General features: G+C 40.8%; 1 protein-coding gene and 1 long non-coding RNA gene across 2 annotated transcripts in view; one reads left to right on the top strand and one right to left on the bottom strand.

Annotated features, from left to right (window-relative positions):
• LOC117803119 overlaps window positions 1–11365 on the top strand; it is a 28351-nt gene extending 16986 nt beyond the window's left edge. Inside the window, exon 2 of the long non-coding RNA XR_004626787.1 lies at window positions 11077–11365. This is a non-coding gene — a long non-coding RNA (uncharacterized LOC117803119). The remainder of the gene's footprint in view (window positions 1–11076) is intronic.
• Window positions 1–18945, bottom strand: part of HS6ST3 (heparan sulfate 6-O-sulfotransferase 3) — a 666511-nt gene that overhangs the window by 32050 nt on the left and 615516 nt on the right. The gene's annotated exons all lie outside the window — the stretch shown is intronic.

The following is an 18945-nucleotide window of genomic DNA, read 5'->3' as shown; positions in this document are numbered from 1 at the left end:
GCGAGCCTGTACTCAAAACCAGTACCAAGATCCTGAAAGAAGTCCTGGCTTCTTACTCTGACACCCAAAATTCTCAATCTGGGCTCCTTCGCCTTTTTCTAGAATGTACTTCCTTTCAAAATTAAGTTTTTTCAAGGAGTTGACCTACTTAAGATTCTACATTCCCATAACTATGCTTTCTCTTTTGCCTTTTCCCCCACAAGTGCCAATCAGTAAGAATAGGTTGGGTAATATGCAGTAACAAAACAACCCCTAATTCTCAGTGGCTCAAAACAATAAAGGCTTATTACGTTTTGTACAAGTCAGGTGCCTCTCATGACGTAGCACGGAGCTGGCCTCACCATACACACAACAGAGTTAGCAGGCGAAGCAGCCATGTTCAACACTGTTGCGTGCCATGCCAGGGGATGAAGAGAGCTCTGGGAGACTCACATTGGCAGTTAAATGCTTTGACCTGCAAGTGACACACGTCGCTTTTGCTCTCCACTCATTCGTTAGAACTGGTCATGTGGTCCACCCAGCCACGGCGAAATCAGGATGTACCACCCCTCAGCAGCTCAAATGGGAAAAATATCAGTAAACAGCATTCATGACCAGCAGAAGTATTTTTTTCAAATTCTATCAGTACTAAAGGCTGAGCTCAAATACCTCCTCTGTTGCTTTTCCTACAGCACCCAGATGGATGACAGCGGGGTCTTTTTCCCCTCACTGAGAATCTGTATTTTTGTCTTGTTTATTTGGCACGGTCAAATCCAAACATATTTTAAGTGATTATTTCACATACATATGTCTTATCTCTTCTGAGACCAAACTGTCTTTTTGGAAATCATTGACCCAATCTACCACGATTAGAGCACATGATAGATGTTCAACAGTACATGTAGACACTGATCACCTTTCTAAACCACATCTAAAATACAGCATCTATCCTACCATACGTTCATTTTTTACCACTATACATTAGTGCTTTGAACTCCTTGTTTACCCGGTTTAATTCTTCGGACAATCATTTCAAATACTACGTCCTTAGTTGTTGGTTTTATCAAGCACTCATATCTTATCAAACACTCATTTGATGTTTTCTAATGTTTTACATGTATCCCAAACACATAGGACAGTGACCGACAAAAAATAAGCACCCAACAAGTACTGGTTGAATAATTCATTCTATGTTCAAAATGGCCCTAAAAGAAAGTATCCCCATTTTACAGATGAAGAAATGGGTTGAGGCTTACGGAAGTCTGGTAAACCGTGTGCAGCTTTTTTCACCAAAACTGTTAAAGGGATATTGTTTTGATTTAGGATGCAATTGGTATTTCTAAAACTTTCCAGCATTTTGGCTGGGTTCTTGATGGCAGTCAAGAGAAGCCAACTCTATCTGACTTGGGCAGAAAAGGAAACTGGGGCAAGAGGAGGTATGGGAAGCCTGTACAAACGATGAACTGGCTCACTGACCCGTACGTCAGGGAGTATAATACTAACTGATATAGCCCATGACCAGGGAGAGTTCTCCAAACGTTGACTTCTTATCTACCATGGGCCAAACTGAGTGGTCAAGGCAGAAATAAACAGGTCAATGTGCATGAAGAGCCCAGATTTTCATGGGAGAGACACAAATGTAAGCTGAAAATCACGACGCAGTGTGACACAGCCACAGGGCAAGGAATGCCCGTAGCCACCAGACGCTGGGAGAGGCAAGGAGCATAGTTTCCCCTAGAGCCTCTGGAAGGAGGGCGGCCCAGCTAATGCCTTGGTTTGGGCCCACTGATACTGATTTCAGATATCTGGCCTCTAGATCTGCAAGCGAATACATTCCTGTCATTTTTAGTCACCAAGTTTGTGATAATTTGTTACAACTCTAGTTGTATGTTTTATTGTCAATTTGGGAGCGCCATTGCTGAGAATCTCTTTCTCTGGATGGGCCAGGTTAGAGTTCTGCAAAGCAAATGATGGGAGATTTGGAGTTGGAATTGAGGCAGAATTACACCCTGAAGGTCATCATTGGTTAGGAGCTGAGACACACGCAGAGGCGCGGGCAGGCTCTCCTCTGGCCCGTCGCCCACTCAGCACCTGCATCTCAGTCCTGACAGTGGCCCTGCTGACTGCCATTGCCGCCAGACCCACACTGCCTGGGAACTCCCAGAAGTAAGAGCCATGAGGAGTCAGGAACCTTCCATAGGCTTCTTACACCAACTACCTCATGGCCCCACTGTGCAACTGCTTGTGCCTTGCTTCAGGATCTCCTTGGGAGCTCCCACCCTTCAGCCACACCAAGACTGGGCAGTGATTTTCCTTTGATTTTAAAGTTCTCCTTTTCAGATCTTCACTTTTCCTAGCTTCTCTCACAGTTGGGAAAGTTCTTACTCCTACGACAAATCCCTTAATAGGCAGAGTGGTTTACCTCCCTGACTGAATCCTGGTTGATCCATCGGTGCGAGCTGAGCCAGGCCTCAGCCAAATGCACTTGGAAGGGGGGGATGGACGTTAGCTAAGGTACAGGACGAGAGAGCCAGGGATGGCTGAACATGGTCACTGGATGGGGTGGCTGACAGAAGAGGGAGAGGGTCAGGGTGGCTCCCGGGTTTCTGGCTTGGGAATGCGGGGGCGCCAGTATTAGTTTTCTAGGTTTGCCATTACAAAGTACCAAACTGGGGGGCTCAAACGACAGAAATCTATTGTCTGGCAGTTTGGAGGCCAGAAGTCCCAGATCAAGGTGTTGGCTGGGCTCTGCTCTGTCTGAAGGTGCTGGGGGAGGATCTGGTCTAGGCTTCCCCCCCAGCTTCTGGTGTTCTGCTGGCTATCTGTGGTGTTTCTTGGCTTGTAGTTGCATCACTCCAATCTCTGCCTTCAGTTCAAATGACACTTTCCATGTGTGTGTGTCTGTGTCCAAATTACCCCTTTTTATAGGGATACCAGTTACATTGAATTAGGAGCCCACCCTTCCCCAGGATGATCTCATTTTAGCTAATCACATCTGCAAAGAATCTATGTCCCAACAACTCACGTTCTGAGGTCCTGGGGGTTAGGATTTCAACATATGAATTTAAGGGGACATAATTTAACCCATGATAGGAGGGTCAAGACTCATGAGGAATTTAGGAAAACAGATGGGGGAAGACAGAGTTCAGTTTCTGCATAACTGGAATAACAACCATCATCTTGAGTGCTTGCCATGTACCAAGAACTGTGTTCATTTTTTCGTGTGCTGGAGTTCACTCATTCTGCACAAGTGATGCTTAACAAATGATTAAAATTGGCATTCACACTTTCCAGAGGCTTAGAAATCAAGCTGGAGGGAGTCGAAATCATTTGGACAAGGTCACACAGCTAATAAGGAGCAGATGAACCCAGATATTTCTGAGCCAGAACCCTTGTTCCTAACCTTTATGATATTCCTCCTGCGGGGAAGTCCACGTAAGAGGGGATCTAATAGGCAGCTGTATCAGGTGAAGATACAGATTGGGCAAATAGGAGCTTAGAAAAAGCTTGGACATCCTAGAATCTGTCCAAATCTAAGAACATAATTGAACAGTTATAATCTACAATTGAATAGTCAACATTCAACAGATTCATGGTTATTTTATCCTATATCTACATCAATCCACCAGTTAATTAAGACTACACTTGACAGTCTGATAACCAGGAAGATGGAAGGTGCAGTGAGTGCTTTACTGGTGTTGATTTTTTTGTTTAAGTGACCCAGATAAAGATTTTGTAATATTTACTTTCATATGACTTTTTTCCAACCAGAACTATTGTGGTTATAATGTGACTCAATCCTAACATTCTTTTCAATTTCGACTTACATGCCATGTCCTCAGGAAGTCTTCTCTCACCTGCTCCCAAAATAAAGCAGTTACCTGTGATGGGTGCTGCCCCTGTACCACAAATCTGTCTGATCCTGGTTCTACTGTGCTTTGCGTTAATGGCTTATTTAATTATCAGTCTCTATCAGTAGATCATATGCTCGGTGATGAGAGGGGCTGGATATATTTTGTCTCCATTATGCCTCTAATACCTGGCACATCTCAATAACTTCCCATGAGTGCATGAATACATAAATTAATTGAACTTTGATTATTCATTATTCTGGGACTTGGAAACACTTCAAACGTGTTATGAGAAGTGTTTTGGTTCTACCCATGGACACGCTCAGGGTGAATTTATAGTGATCTGTTTGCTTATGTGTCTTTGTTAAGGAGGCGTCAATCCCCCTTTAGCGATGGGCTGAATTTAACAAGTGATATACACATCTACAATTCCGGGTATTTTTCACAGAGCATAAATACTTAATAAACACTCTGAAGTAGAATTTATGGAACATTATTTTGAAGATAGAACTACTCATGCCTCTAGATACCCTAAAATAGATCCTTGGGTTAGACTGCAACAGTAGAGGCCGGCATACCTGGAACAAAGTTATATAGCTTCTAGAATTTTATTAGCAAACTTCATTTGGATGTAAATGTAACATTGTAGCAACTGAATAATCTTTCCAATGCTTCTTAACTCAATAGGATTCACCAGAAAAATATTTTTGGGGTATTGGTCACTATATTGCATTGTGACCTCTGGTTAGTGACCCATGGAGGCTCCATATTTTACTTCTGTTGGAAGTCTCTTTATATTTATCATATTGTAAAGTCTTGGCTCCTTATTGGACAGATGAGGACAATAATACTATCAGAATAGTATCTGACAGAATATCATCAGAAAGTTTGGGACAATAGAAAACGGGATAATGCCAGTAAAATGCTTGCTTAGCATAGTGCTTGGCTCATGGTAAGCAATTAGTAAGTACTGACTGTCACCACCATCGCTGTCATATTACTCTCTTGGCATTGATGACTGGAAGGTGCCAAAGCACGTTCCTGACTGCCTCTCCCAAGTGAAGTTACTTTAAGGACAAAATAGCCTTAACTTCATCTTAATTTTTCTTACTCTTACTTTTTCCTTGAACCATTTTTCTCATTTACACATTTCTCTTTTATTCCCCTCTTATTTTTCTCATTTTACACATTTCTAAATACTTTTTCATTCATACTATTAGACGCTGGCTTACAATCTTTGTGAAACCAAGTGAGTTATCAATACGCACATACGTACGTTAGTTTTCAAAGGGCAAAGACGGATCACAGACAAGTGCAATGACTTGCACTCAAAGTAGCAAAGGAGAAAGAATTCTTGTGTTTACAGCTTAGCTCTGGCCCTTTTTTGTCTAGAAGGCCACTGAAGCTTCTCTTTTCCTGAATTCCTACGCAGTCCCGTCAAAGAGTTTGATGTGCTTTCTGCCACGTTCCATGCTGCTTATTGTTGAAATGAAAGCTTTCCTTCTTGTTTGGTGCAGAAACTTCATTGAGGGAAGGAAGGACCCTGGGAGAACAGACCACAATAGCTGGAAAGAAAGAGAGGCTTCCTGGAGTGTTGTGTACTGCCTAGCTAACCTAAATATTGCATAGCGAACTGATAGAAGCAGGGATTTTAATATTATTTTTAAAGAAAGAAAAAGTCGATTTCTTCTTATTCCCCAAGGTAGCTGTGATTAATCTGTGGGGGTAAGAAGAGGGAGCAGCCAGACACAGAGCCCTTGAAGATTTATGGCTTTGTATGTGTAACGAACATAAGTGTATAAATACATTTGTAAGCCCCAGGCTCTACCCTTAAACGCTCAAGACACTTCCCTCCTCCCTCTTATACCACATGGCTCAGAAGCCCCATAAAGGACACTTGGGGCTGCCATCCACCCTCTATTCCTCTACAGAAACTGACTTTTCTCTTTTTTGATCCCTTCAGCTGCATATCTTTCCATCCCCACGCTACCACCTCACCTCTGGCTTTGCACTCCTATTTTCTCTGTTTGGATTTGGTAACTTGACTCCAAACCATTTGCCTTGGCACAAAAGAACCGGAAACCCCACCAGGAAAGCCAACACAGGCAACTGCTCTCTTGCTCAGTCTTCAAGCTGGTAAGCGTGTGTTTCAGGTGCCACCCTTCGAGCCCTACCAGGTGCCCAGGATATCCAAACAGGCATGTCCAGTCTCCCGCTACAGAGAGAGGGAGAGATGGGTCCTAAATAGTTTTCCTTCAGATAAGCTGCAGCCTTTTGAGGGCAGGACCCACTTCACGTCCACAGTCTTCTCAGGTCTGTCGACCAGGAACCATGTTGAAAAGGTCTTTTTTGGGGGGTACATTCTCCCCCAAAGCATGAACACCATCTAGAGTTATATTCCCCATGACTTAATAAATGCTCATTTAAGCAGACTATAGAGCAGAAAAGGAACCCTAATTTTCCTCTCCTGCTGTCAAAAACTCCAATGATAGAATTACACATGCCCCAGCACAAAATTCCTCCATATCCACTCTCAGTATTGGATCTCAAACTATAAACAAATAAACAAATTCTGGCAAGATTTCAAAATTGAATAGAGCCTGTTTGCCAGAAAATGTTGAGTTCCAATCTTGGCTTTTAATGCGGAGTCTATTTTTTTTTTTTAAAGATTTTATTTATTTATTTGACAGAGATAGAGACAGCCAGCGAGAGAGGGAACACAAGCAGGGGGGAGTGGGAGAGGAAGAAGCAGGCTCATAGCGGAGGAGCCTGATGTGGGGCTCGATCCTATAACGCCGGGATCACTCCCTGAGCCGAAGGCAGATGCTTAACCGCTGTGCCACCCAGGCGCCCCCGGAGTCTATTTTTGTCTTAAAAGCGAAAAACAAAATGAAACACATTTTCATCCATTTGTGCAAAGTCATTCTTACCTGCCCCTCTGGGTACAGTGACGGTTAATGACTTCTATTCCCTAACAATAGCCCAGTCCCTCCCTGGTAGTAAGTTAGGGATATGGGCCCATTAGCTGCAAATATTGCTCCAGTGGCCTTAAAGGATTAATATACCTCCCAAAGCCTTTAACTTACTGGGACAAATCTGGCTCAATGAGTTAATAGGCTAATTAGTTAATTGTCAACTCTGCAAGATGAGAAGTATTGTTATTTGCACTTTATCAAATTCTCGAGGATTAACAACTATAGGGAGTACATGCTAAGAGGATTTGAAGGATGCTGGATGATTGTGGCACGAAGTGTTGGCTCTTGTCAACAAACTCTTGTCCAGCCTTGCCTGCGGGGAGTGAGGGGGATGAGGGCAGTCATTCTATCCCATGGGTAACTGACAACCGGAGTGTTGGGAAGAGATTGGAATCCATCGTATAAAAGCCCTCTTGACGTGAAAGACCGTGTCCTAAAGTAGGATGAAGAGTCAAGGTGGGAGAGTAATTGTCAGTTTCTATGTCTTTGAATGAGAGAGAGATTATGTAGTGATGTGTAACATGAGGAAAGATTTGGTCAGCAGCATAACATGATATACAGAATGGCTAGGTACTTTTAGGGAGGCTTTATAATGCCACTTGAAAATATGGTTCGCTTTAGAGCCAAAGGAAAGAGCAAGGGGAAAGTATTTGAAAATGTGAATATTCTATAAATAAGAATGAGGTGAGACCAGCACGGGGCTTCTGAGTCACAGATACTATTAACAAGGGAACATCACTGGAAGGTGTTCAAATTGTTAGTTATGATCAGAGATTATGTAGCTCAGACAACTTGTTTCTAAGGACAATCTTTAAAATTGCATGAGCGTCTGGATGGTTTGGGAATGTACTCCATCCCTTTGCAGACCAGTGCATTTTGAAAAATTGGAAATTCTGCACCCAACAGTCACAGACCAAAATGATGGATAAGTAACCATTCCTGGTTCCACAGGAAGCACGTTTTATTTAAGGTTCTTGACAACAAAGTAGCTAATTAGACTTTTAGGGAAAAAAAAGTATGTATGAAGAACAGCTGAAAAGTTGTTAACAAAGAAAGGTTTTGTTTTGTTTTGGTTTGGTTTTCTTAAGGGAAAATGGCTTCAGAATGGAATATACACAAACACAGGTGGGCAGTTACAGATATTGTGAGATATGGAGTAGACCCCCTTGGTTGTCTACATAGCAGTCATCTTCCTTTCTTTCACAATGTCCAAGCCTTGATTTTCTTCTGTTTTCCAATCGTCTCTCCTTCCCCAGGAATCAGGAGGTCCTGATAAATCTCAGCCATTGGCAATGGTTACCAAGGTGGGGAGTTCACAGATGGGTATAGAGTCAGTGAGATGGGAAATGATATCTACTGGAAGGCTTCTGAAAGTTCTCCTTCCTGATACATTTCTTAAGTCAGAAATACCTCTTTTTCTATTGCTGGGTGATGTTGTACTTTGCTATGCTTCTGTAATTCCTTCAGCCATCTTACAGTTATAAGGAAAAACAGCCTTTAGATGAAGCCAACACAAAATGACAGCTGGAAGGGGCTCTCATCCTTGATGATATTCTGAGCTTACCGATCTTACTCTGATACAGCTCTGGATTTCTTTTCATGAAGATGATAAAGCCCATTATTTATTCCGGGTGAACTGAGTTCTCTGTTGCTTGCAGCCAAAGGCACTCTACAAATCCAAAACTAACGACCCCAAATTCCTGTTCGCTCTAGAAATGCTAAATGTAGCACTGCACATTTATGAAGAGCAAGAGAGTCAGATGTGGGGTTCGAGCCTGACTTTGCCATCGACTGTGTGAACTTGGATAAGTCACTCAAACTCTCTACGCTTCAAGTTTTAATCAATAAAGGAATAATAACCACTACTTCCTAGGGCCCTTGTAAAGATTTGTAAGAGAACACATGCAAAGTGTACTCAATATGTATCTGAAATACAAGCACGCATACATTCTAAAGGCAACTCTGACAGCTGTTTTCAAATAAGAAACAAATCAAGTGAGAAAATAAACACCCTTCGAGCAGCAGGATAAATAAAACTAGAAAGACATATGGTATATCGGACGACATCTGAGTAGAGAACTTAAAGCCTATTTGTTTTTAACACCTAATCCATGATTAAGTGCAAAAATATTGGTAATTTTTTCAGATCTCCTAGGAACCCAGAATCTCAGAGGAGGATCCCTTAGAAATCCAGGATCTGGGGGAAAACTCAATGTTTCAGGTCCTTGAGACGGTCAGAGAAGGATCACACAATGAGACTGAGATGGAGTATCCGGTGATGATTATTAGGGCGAGTAGAAATTGAATACTGAGACCCTGAAGCCAAGAGAAGAAAGTGTTCATGAAGTCTGGAGTGGACAACAGTGCCGAATGGACTATAAGGACTAAAAGAACGGAGAAGTGAACATGTGGATTTCCGCAGAGGACGATGATGAAACGTGGTGGGAATGGCTGAGTGGTATATGAGGGCTGCAAAACTGGAAACAACGACTTTATGTAACTTTTCTATTTCACTAGAGCAGTTTAAAATGAAATGGGGCAGTAACTAGTGGGCCACCAGAGGTGTTTTTTCCTTTCTTCTTTTAAGATAAGAGATGCTAGAGGCAGAAACTAACAGAGCAGTGAGAGAGAGAGAGAGAAGGGGGATGATCCCAAGAGTGAACAGAAATTCTCAAGAAGAAGACATAACGATGAGACATCTGGCCTTAGGTAGGAGCTGGGAAACTTTATTCCCTCTAGTTAGATGGGAGGTATAGTTTTATGTAGACAAATGCAGATATTTTGGTGGATTTGGAAGATGAGTGGATTTCTATCTGTTGGCTTCCATCTTGGACAATGGACAAGATATAAAAGTCAAAAGACAGAATTTCCCAGAGATGGAAAAGTGTTACCCATTTCCCCTGTTCTAGATTTCAAAGTTTTGACCTTGGGTTAAAATCTGCAAATTCTGAAAAAGGAAGAGTAGAATTTGCCTTAATTAGAGAACATTCTAATTGCTCAGACACTGAGCTGCTTGGATGAATAGCTTCTTTGGCGTAGACGCAATATAAATGCTTTGGGACAGGATAGTCTTGAATTTAACAGGAAAATTAATTCTCTGACAATTGTCCAAGTATTCTGCGGCAGCACAATGTGGTGGAAAGAAAACAGTTTGGGGTCAGACGCAATGAGGTGCACTCCAGCTTTAAAACTGACACACCTGATGTAATATTGAGTCAGGACTTCAGCTTCTCTGCACTTCAGGTCCCTACCTACAAATAAAATTATTATGGTAATGTGTTTCTAACATACTTGATGTGAAAATCAAATTATATGAGAATAACAATAATAATGTCCTGGATAGTAATAAGGGCTGTTACTTATCGGGTGCCTACTTTGGGACAATTATTCTAAACTCTACTCTCTCTATATATGGCTGTTGCTGAATCATGTCCCACCCCCCCAAATTTATATGTTGACGATCTAATGCCTAGTATATCAAAATGTGACTGCATTTGGAGATAAGGCCTTTATGGAAGTGATTAAGTCAAAATGAAGCCATTAGGGTGGGTTCTCATGCACTCTGACTCGTGTCCCTGTAAGAAGAGGAAATTTGGACATACACGAGACACCAGGGGTGAACACGCTCGGAGGAGGGGCCATGTGAGGACACAGGGAGAAGGTGGCCATCTGCAAGCCAAGGAGAGAAGCCTCAGAGGAAACCAACCCTGCCAACTCCTTGATCTTGGACTTCCAGCCTCCAGAATTGTGAGGAAATCAATTTCTATTGGTGAAGCCACCCAATCTCTGGTATTGTGTTATAGTAGCCCTGGGAGCCCTCTTTTATTTTGTCTATAAAACCTCTTATCCTTACTCCAACTTGACAAGATAAGTATTGTTATCCTCATGTTACAGACGAGGACGCTGACACTCAGAGAGATGAAGTGACTTCCTCAAGGTCACGTATGACAGGCAAATACTTACAGAGTACATATTAACTTTAGAAGCCCTCTTAAATTTAATCATAAAAAACTGAAGTCATGGAAACAGAAAGTTTAAAAAAAATTTTGTTTCTCATAACCACGCTCTTAGATTCCTAGTTTATATGCTCTGATTTCATAGCTCTTTGCTGTTGTTATTTTCAGAGCTCCTACACCACTATCTCTTCAAGGTTTATTAGAATTTTTAAACATCCTTCTTATTGCACCTTTTATTGGTCTCTCGTTGCAATTCTATCATTCAAACTCAATTAACCAGATTGTTTATTCTCTCGGCCTTTGTTCCCTTCTCAGCTGGGATCACTTTAGGGGGTTGCAGCTTGCCAATTCTGCAATGAAGTGCTTAGATCAGAACTTCGAGTGGGACCCTGTTTACTGGACAGCGTTGCAATCGGATGACACCATGGCGGGGCAGCCTGGGACCTCATTCGTGGCTTGCAAACATCTGTGCTCTCTGCTTTCCCCCTGCAGCGTTTCACTTCCATTAAAAGTGGAGCCTCAAATCTCCCTTGTGCATCCATGCCTGCGTACTGGGTGACTTCCAGTCGAAGGGTCAATAAATATAATTAAAAGGCTCACTCAACTGGATCTCATTTTCTGAGTGTCTTCTCTTGGAGGGCCAACACTTTCCATCTCATAAATGGATTTTTTTTTAAAAAAAAAAAAAACATGAGGGCTTTGAAAGGTTGCAGATGTCCTCAGCCTATTGATTTGCATAGTTGAATGTCTGGCAAATTGTAGTCCGGGGGCTTTAGACTCAACTTTTATATGTGAAAAGTGGTCCCCTACTGAAGAATTTTCACCCACTCAGATCTCCTCATGGACAGGTAATAATGATCATGACTCATCAGGAAATAATGTGAGAGAAAAACAGTAGTAGCCCCAGTTTCTTGAACAACTATCGTATGATGGGGGCATTTCTTTGTATTCTTATATACTTCAGCCCTACTTTTCCTTTTTCTTTTTTTTTAGTGGGTATTTAGTAAGAACATCATTTTAATATAAAGCTCAACAACTAGGTAAAAAATATCACATGTCCAGCTTCCATTTTTTAAATCATCTAGTGTTTGTTTTTATAATTGTCATAATATGCTGAACCCTTGATTTCCTGAGGTAGTCTTTCAGACAGTTGTATTGTTATGTATACAGTAAGCAGCCACTTGCCAAAGGTGGCTGGTAAGCCCCTGAAATGTGTCTAGTGATGTGCTTTAAGTGCAAAATTCACATTCAATTTCAAAGACTTTCAGAAAAAATGTGAAATAACTCATTCATAGTTTTTATACTGATCATACGGTCTGAAATGAGAATATTTTGGATATATTGGGCTAAATAAAACATATCACTAGAATTAATTTCACCAGTTTCTTTTTAATGTGGCTACTAGAAAATTTAAAATGACACATGTGGCTCACATATTTCTGTTGGCATTGCTACTTTATTTATGTTTTTTTGAGTAGTCTCTGCAAAAAGGAAAGATGTTTTTTATTTTATTTATTTATTTTTATTATGTTCAGTTAGCCGACATGTAGTACGTCATTAGTTTCTGATGTGGTGTTCAACGATTCATTTGTTGTGTATAACACCCAGTGCTCATTATAATACATGCCCTCCTTAATACCCATCACCCAGTTACCCTGTCCCCCTACCTCCCTCCCTTCTGTAACTTCTTCTACTAACCCGGCAAGCTGCCAATTATTACTTCTCTCTCATTACCAAGGAAACCAAAGCTTGGTGAATTTAACTAATGTATCCCAGGTTTCAGAACTATAAAGTGTCTGAGATTGCCTCTCCATCTCCAAGGCTCATGTCTTCTCACTCTATTAAATTTTCTCTCACCCAATCATCACTGACATTCCAAAAATATGAATTTTCTTTAAAAAGTTACCCTTTGAAACTTCATTAAGCTGAATGTTGCTTTCTTACACCAACAGTCTGAACTGCTCTCCTGTTTTAGAAGTCTAGATGTTCAGTGATCCTTTGAATTATTGGTTTATTGCCGTATCAGTCAAAAGAAGTGACAGTATGGTTCATTTTAAAAATTTCTTTTGCGTCTGAGGTTTTGCCAAGATCTGTTTATCGCTGTCATGTGGAAAAGGGAAATATGATGAGGCTTGAAACATTCAAATGTGATGTTTTCCTTTTCCCATTCAAATAAGGGCCAGCAACAAATCAAAAGGCAAGATTTCATTTTCAGTGATTGACTTAGACAAACTAAAGGCTGAATAAATGCCAGGTAAATTAGATGTGATGACTGCCACTTAAAATATGTGAATCTTAATGCTTCGGGAAGGTAACAGATAGAAACAGATCTTCTATCAATACTAATGGTAACATCAAGGATCATGATGATGGTAATTTGGTTTGTGTTGCCTTTTTCCTTCCCATCATCTCAAAGCCGTCAACAGATATGTCAGAGAGCAAAGACCACAGCCTGACAAGTCCAGTGAGCACCATCGTGCTGGACCACTGTGCCCAATCGCCAACGAGCAGCAGCCCCTCGAGGAAGCGCTGCTCCTTGCCATTTGGTGGAGACTGCAAAGGAGAATTCAGTCAGATGCTTGTTGCCATGGGGATAAGAGTCAGGAAAAGACCTGTTCAATGAAAACTGGTCTCCCAACATAAAACCCTTCCCTTTAGATATAATTCTCTTCGGGCTCTCTGGGGGCCAGGCTGAAAATGATTTGCAAAAAAGTGAGAAATCAGAATGAGTCAGAGCACAACTTTTAAGCACATTTTTAATCGTTAAGTCTTACCGGATTTTTGTTTGAAAAATATAAGGTGGTTATTAATGAAGGAATAGCAGCACCATCAAGTTTATACAATTTTGATAGCTTAGCAGTTAAGAGAATGAGACTGGGATTCAGAGGCTAGCTTCAAATCCCACACCTGCCACTTATTAGCTATGTGGCCTTGGGGAAGTTACTTAACCTCTTTTGTCTGGAGTCATCTCCATTGTATGATGGAAATAATAATATTTAGCTTAGAGAGCTGTTGGAAGAATCTAAGAGCCATAATGAATATCAAGCATATTTCAAATACCTGGTATGAAGACAACATGAAAAAAGTCGATTTCAATATTACAATTGATTATTAATATCATTATAGCTTTGTGATGAGAAGAGTCGGTAATAATGTCATCAGTCAGTTAGAAAGGTAGTCTTAGAATATGCACTTCCGAAGATAATAAGGAGGATGGGAAAGAGTGAAGGGTTTGAGTGATAAGAAAAGGACCTGTGCAGGAATGAGTCTGATATAAATAGGTTTGTTTTGGAGGTGGGGTGTTTTAAAAGAAACTAAACAGAACATTTTTTAAAGCCACACCGTAAGATAGTAAAGTGGAAGTCACAGACGAAAATCAATATGCTTTGCCAAAAATATAAATAAGAAAATCCATCAGCTGGAAGAAGCATTGCTACGATGAGCATGTGGCTTCCATCTGGAAGAAAAATGCTAGAAAGAAACTTAATATTCATGACTGACACATTTTCTTTGTACTGTCAGTCAGCTGGAACCAAAATACACAGCTGGTTAGAAAGCCCATCTCTACTTCATGTTTCATCTGATGACCTTATACATCAAATCAAGAATTGTGGGCTGAAACAACACTCTTCACCTAGTTGTTGTTGTTGTGTGTGTGTGTTTTTTTTTTTTCCAGAGGATGGTACGGTGACCAAAATCTGCCACAATGTAGGCTGTTTCCTTTCTTCACCATTCAAGTTCTTATCAGAAATCAACACCAGAATTCAGTACTGTAAGTCCACTGATCAGCCCAAGAAATAAGGGAGAAAAAAAAATACACACTTGGTCAAGTACTTATTTGCAGTCAAAGTAATTTGTCAAACGGAAGATTCATTTTTGTTTTCAGAGCGCTGAAGATATGTAGAGATATCTTAAAATACATTCTTTTTGGAGGTTTGGCCATAAATATTCAGGAAATCTAAATATTGGAAAGACTCTCCATTGTTAAAATATGCCTATTTATATATAGATTGTAAATTTCTGGAGTCAGAGCCCACCTTTTATTACACAGTTCCCTGGTATTGTTGTCTGCATAGAGGAGTATTTACCAGACAGCTCTGCACACACATAGAAGTCATGTGCCTAATTGTAAGTTCAGGGCTATACATTTTCACAAAGAAGATGAGTGTCCAAAGTTTTACTGTTTAATCTATCATCAGAGATTGAAATAAAGGAATTGCACTTAAGGAATGACACTGAAGTGTTTGCTCTCAAGAAAACAAAATCAGTGGCCATTGCCATTTGGCTTAGTGGAAAGTGTCCTAATTGCAAAATCAGTAGAAGCCAAAGTAGTCAGGTAAGTGCACACCTAAATCTTCCTCGAGGATTCTAGTCCTTCCTTGCGTGTCATATTCAATCCAAAAAATAAAATATTTGGGTGATGATGAAAAACTAAAATGAAATGCATTATTATCTTTAAACAATATTTTATGAAGGAAGGAAATCTTAGAACCGTAATCATACCCTTATTCCCTCTCAAGGGATTACTTCAAACTAGCATAGAAGTCCTAGAGCATTGCAGTGGAAATAAATTCCTCGCTCTCTGGTCTTCCGAGAATTGATTGCTGATTTATGTATCTTTGCTTGCTATGGTATGGAGCCGACTGTAAAGATCCCTGGATGACAAAGTGTGGTTGTGATCCCGCGGTATGAGAGATTTAATTAGACACCCAATGTGCATTGCCTAATGATGGCTGTTTAAATTATCAAGGTGCACACCGCAATTCTCCAGCCCACACACTGGAAGGAAGCATGAGGTAAAAATTCAATAAATCCCCTTTTGACATAATGGGATGCAGGGAACTATCATGTTATCTTTGGCGGGCACACAACTCACCACCTCTCCTTCTCTAATATCTGGGCCGTTTTGTATTTCACGGATGATTGCTGCTTACTCTCTGTCTCTCAACTTCCCGTTCTGCTCGCCATCACATGGATCAATTTAACACCTTGGCTAATTTCACCCCAGAATAATGTTTCTGTTTATAGAAGTCTGGCCTTTGTGGCAAGCAACAAATACCCAGGAGTTTCCAGGGACACAAGGACAGGGGATGCTGGAATGAGGGGGAGAGCCTCTACAATCAAAAAACAGCCCCCATTCCGTGTCTTGTCCGACCGCCCCATGCCCCACCCCCAGGAATCGGTGATTAGAGCCCTGTGCGCACAGTGGAACCTCCCCATGTTCCCCATGCAGCCTGTTGGAGTGGGAAGGCACACAGAGGGCACTTCAGCACCGTCACTCACGGACTGTAAGGTCAAGAATGATGTGCAATGGATCCTTTCGAGCCAAGGTTGGGGCTACCAGGGTACATCAGCAAGACACAAACTCACTTACTTTCTCAGACCAAGTGATCTGTTTTTATTTCCCTCCATCCTTCTAACTCACCTGGCATGGACCACACATGACCAAAAGGAAGCAACTTTTGGTCATCTCGACAAATCGGTGTGGTGCCAGGAGGGAAGGAAAACTTGCTGATTAGAGAAGGATTGATGACGACGAGTGTTTTCCAGGTATAAACCATCTGGGCAGGTGTCTTTTAACTAAGATTAATAAACATATGGCGCTGCAAGGTTCTCATTACAAGAGGCATGATAATGGAGAATCAAAAATTTCTCGTCAAACTGCCAGGCTGCCACAGAGCAAAAATCTCTCCAGATAAACAAAGCCATGCCAGCTCAGATAGGAAAAGCTGCCCTTACCGCACCTGAAATATTATGTCCAAGGTAAATAGTCCTCTTTGTTTCTGGAAAAGTGAGCATGGAACAGAGGTCTCTTGGTCCATGCCAAAATACAGATTATAAAATTTCTTCTCAATTGGCAATCTGTGCTCATATGGACAAAGCAACATCCTGGTCTCTAAGTTAATGCCTGAAGCCAAATATGGAGCTATTTTCAAGCCTCTCGCCGGAAATGGGTGGCCAGGGAGCTGAACAGATCAACAATTTCATAGGATAACTGCACAAAAGTTGAAGACCACGGTAACAAATATAGGAGGTGTTCCATGGAACACCAGAGGGGAACATACGTGGCCAATTCAAAATTTCGTTTCTCCCAAAATGTCAAAACAGGCCAGGGCTGTAAGTTTCCAGGGAACCATCTGAACCACGGTTTGCGTTTCAAATTTAGGATCAACGTGTATTTCCATTTCACAGCTCACATGTGGCAACCCATCACTGAACATTCATTTAAATCTTGCTGTGAAACTGTGGGCAGACTGTTTTCAAAAAGACTACCAAGGGCTCGGAAAACAGAACATCTAATCTCCTCGCCCACAAAAGATAATTATTAATTTTTCCATTTGCTTGAACTTTGGGTTGACTGACCCTTCATTTTTCCCTTGAGATGTAGGATAATGTTTGTGATACCTACCTGTTAACATACATATGGTATAGTGTGTGTGCTGTTTATAGATAAATAGGTAGTAAGACTCAGGGAAATAATAAACATATTATTTCGCCTTATAAAACCATTATGTTGATAAAAAGTAGACAGGCAAACCCCTCACAAGGACTTCCAGGGCAACATCATTAATTTGAAACAATTATCCGGAGCAGTCTGTCAGAGATCTGCAATACAAGACTAACGAATGGCATAAACTATGAAATAAAAGCAGATCAAAGAGAAGGACAAAGGAAGAGGTGGTCAGGGTCATATTGTCAAGGTAAAGGCACTCCTTCCTGATCTACCCTGCCCACGAAATAAAGTTTTTTAACATAAGAATGAGAATGGGTGTTATTTTCCCAGATTACACTTATCCTTAACCCTTTATAGCCTGACGTAATTATGGCAACTAAACTTTATCCCATGTGTCCAGTTTGAGGGCCTGATGTGGCTGCTTGGACCCCTGAGCTGAGAAGGTTTCCGAAGCTGCATCTGGGTCAAAGAGACCAAAGATAATCACCAAATAATTCCCTCTGTGGCTACAAGATTGCAGATGGTGATTACACATTATACACTTGCCATGACTCACCTGGTGCCTAATAAGGGTACTTATTAAATGTTTATTATTGATCATAAAGAATGCAACATTAGTGTGCAAGATGCCAAAAAACCAAAGGTCAGAGGTTAATGGATGGTAAGGGCAACAAACACTAAAATTTAAAAAAAATGGAATTACGTCAAACTAAAAAGCTCTTGCACAGTGAAGGAAGCCATCAACACAATGAAAAGACAAGCTACTGAATGGGAGAAGAGAAGGTATTTGCAAATCATACGTTCAATAAAGGGTTAATATCCAAAAGACATAAAGAACTTACGTAAGTTAATGTCAAAAACAAATATCTATTTTTTTAAAAAGTCCAAGGATTTTAATAGACATTTTTCCAAAGAAGACATAGAAATGGCCAAAAGTATAGAAAAAGGGTTCAACATCACTCATCATCAGGGACATGCAAATCAAAACCACAATGACATATCACCTCACACCTGTCAGATAGGCTAGTATTGAAAAGACAAAAAAAAAAAAAGACAAACCAGTGTTGGTGAGGATGTGGAGAAAGGGGAGCCCTTGTATGCTGTTGGTGGGAATGCAAACTGGGGCAGCCACTCTGGAAAACAGTATTACAAAATTAAAAGTAGAACTAAGGTACTCTTCAGCATTTCCACTTCTGGGTATTTATCCAAAGAAAATGAAAATACCAATTTGATGAGATATATGCACTCCTATGTTCATTGCAGCATTATTTCCAATAGGAAGGATACAGAAGCAACTTAAGTGTCCATTAATAGATGAATGGATAGAGAAGATGTGGTGTCTATATACAATGGATTATTGCTCAGCCATAAAGAAAGATTGAAATCTTGCCATTTGCAACAACATGAATGTACCCAGAAGGTATTACGCCCAGTGAAATAAGTCAGACAGAGAAAGACAAATACCCAATGATTTCACACATATATGGAAACATGCAGTCAGGACTCCATAAATGCTGGTTGGATTTGAATCCTGAGTTACTTTTCAAGACTTCCTAATATTAAATACTGAGTTAGCTCTTGGGAATGATTTTACGTTTTTCTTTCATTTGCAACAATATTTATAAATAGGTGCTGCATATACTGTAGAAGCGGTGTGTGCGTGTGTGCACGCGCGTGTGTGTGTGTATGTGTTAGAATCTGATTATGGAGTTTGTTTCCAGAAGACAAGC

This window comes from Ailuropoda melanoleuca, chromosome 7, assembly GCF_002007445.2.
Source record: "Ailuropoda melanoleuca isolate Jingjing chromosome 7, ASM200744v2, whole genome shotgun sequence".
NCBI lineage: Eukaryota > Metazoa > Chordata > Mammalia > Carnivora > Ursidae > Ailuropoda > Ailuropoda melanoleuca.
This window is presented reverse-complemented; position numbering and strand designations above follow the sequence as displayed.